Raw genomic sequence first — 1,765 nt, 5'->3', positions numbered from 1 at the left:
TGTGGAGAAAAAGTTACAGGAGGAGAAGAGGAAGAGTGACAAATTTGGAGAAAAGAGGAGTGTTGGAAGATAGGGAATTAGCCCACACGACCATGGTAGGGCCACATATCCAAGTGTATTAGAAGATGGACCCAAGCCCATAAGACCAAGGAAGACCCATGCATCCAAGAGATACAGAAGATGGCTCAAGGCCCACAAATCAAGGAGAAGGCCCATAGGCCCACATACAATGATGACATGATGGTAAATGAAGGGTCATCTCATAGAGATGACATTAATGTAATTAAATTAAAGTTTCAAGGTTAAAACCCTAAACCCTAAGTTCAGGAGCATTATTGTAATACAATAGTTTCATTATTTTATAAATAGAGCTTCAGGGGGAGGGTTAGGACATCAATCCATAACCTCTTCTTCCTCTGGTTTTCTCCCAATGGGTTTCTCTCCCTTTTTCTCCATGAGCTAAATTCATGGAGTCCTAAAAATCAACATGGTATCAGAGTATTAATTTTCAGGATTCATAGGCATGTTTTTCAGGATTCGTGAAACCCATTATTTTTCTTTTTTCGATGTGTTTTTATAGTTGTTAGAATTCGGTTGTTAGATTTTGTTGCTGGTAAGATTTTAGAATTCAGGAATCGTCCGATTTTCTTTTCTCATATCGATAGTTGGTTTTTTTATAATTGCTAGAACTTCATATATATTTATTTATTTTGTTTTGTTGTTCATTTTCTACATGGTGAAAACTCTGTTTTTCTGCATCTGGGTTTTTTCTCTGCTATTTAGCATGAATGCAACTTGATCCTCTCAACCCGACCCATCTCTCAGCCAGCAGAGTATCCTTCTAGAAATAACTCTGACGACCCTTCAGAAGTAATGATCCAGTTGGCTTTGTTATTGCACTAGCCTCATTATTGCTCTCATTGGAAATATTATCAAAGAAGATGGCTTCTTCTCGGCATGCGGCAAGCTCAAGAGCCAAAGGAAGCTTCACGTAATCTTTCTGGCGAGGCCGGTCTTATATCCGTTCCACAACTCGGTCCTTTTCTGATGTCGGAATTTACTGTTGCTCTTCGACGGTCTACGCTAGCATCGTCTTCGTTTGCCTTCTCCTTCATTGACAACACTCTACTGGCGTTGTCGTGCTTCCCAAGTGCCATCTATGGGCTCTGTTTGTTGCCGTAAGCGGGGAAGATGATATTTCTTGAAGGTCTATTCTGGAGTGAAGATTTTTCGGAAAATACTCTTTGTCTGGAATCTTGCTATCTAGAAAGTTGCCTTCCAAGCTCTATTTCCACCGAAAGTCCATTACATCTTTGGCGTCAGGGAAGAAGACGTTCTGCTGTAGCTGCTACTGTTGTTGAAAAAATTTCCTTCTACTACTGGCTATCTTCGGAAAGATTTTCCAGAAACTCCTCTCACTACTATTGCCGATTAATCTACTGGATTGCTGTTATTCAAAAAGTTTCCCTCTGTTTTTCATTATTCACTCGGGGAAGAAGATATTGTAGAAATATTAATGTTTCGTTAGGAAATTTTAATTGAGTGTCGGTTCAGTGCTTGAGTTCTACCAACCCGGACCAGCCGAGTTCCCAGAGTCGATTCAGCGTTTGAGCTCTGTTCTGTTCCTTACCGAGTCAACCCAAACCAACTCGAACCAGGTCAACTCTGTGAGTCAACTCAGACATGGCCCACTTATTTTTTGCCGCAGTATACATGTTTATACATATTTCTGCCACGACTCGGTAATTTTTTTCTCTGGCTGGAT

The sequence above is a fragment of the Aristolochia californica genome, unplaced genomic scaffold (genome assembly GCF_029961685.1).
Source record: "Aristolochia californica isolate CCGP_79_NKW_82.1479 unplaced genomic scaffold, dmAriCali1.0.hap1 SCAF_7, whole genome shotgun sequence".
NCBI lineage: Eukaryota > Viridiplantae > Streptophyta > Magnoliopsida > Piperales > Aristolochiaceae > Aristolochia > Aristolochia californica.
Note: the sequence above shows the minus strand (reverse complement) of the source record.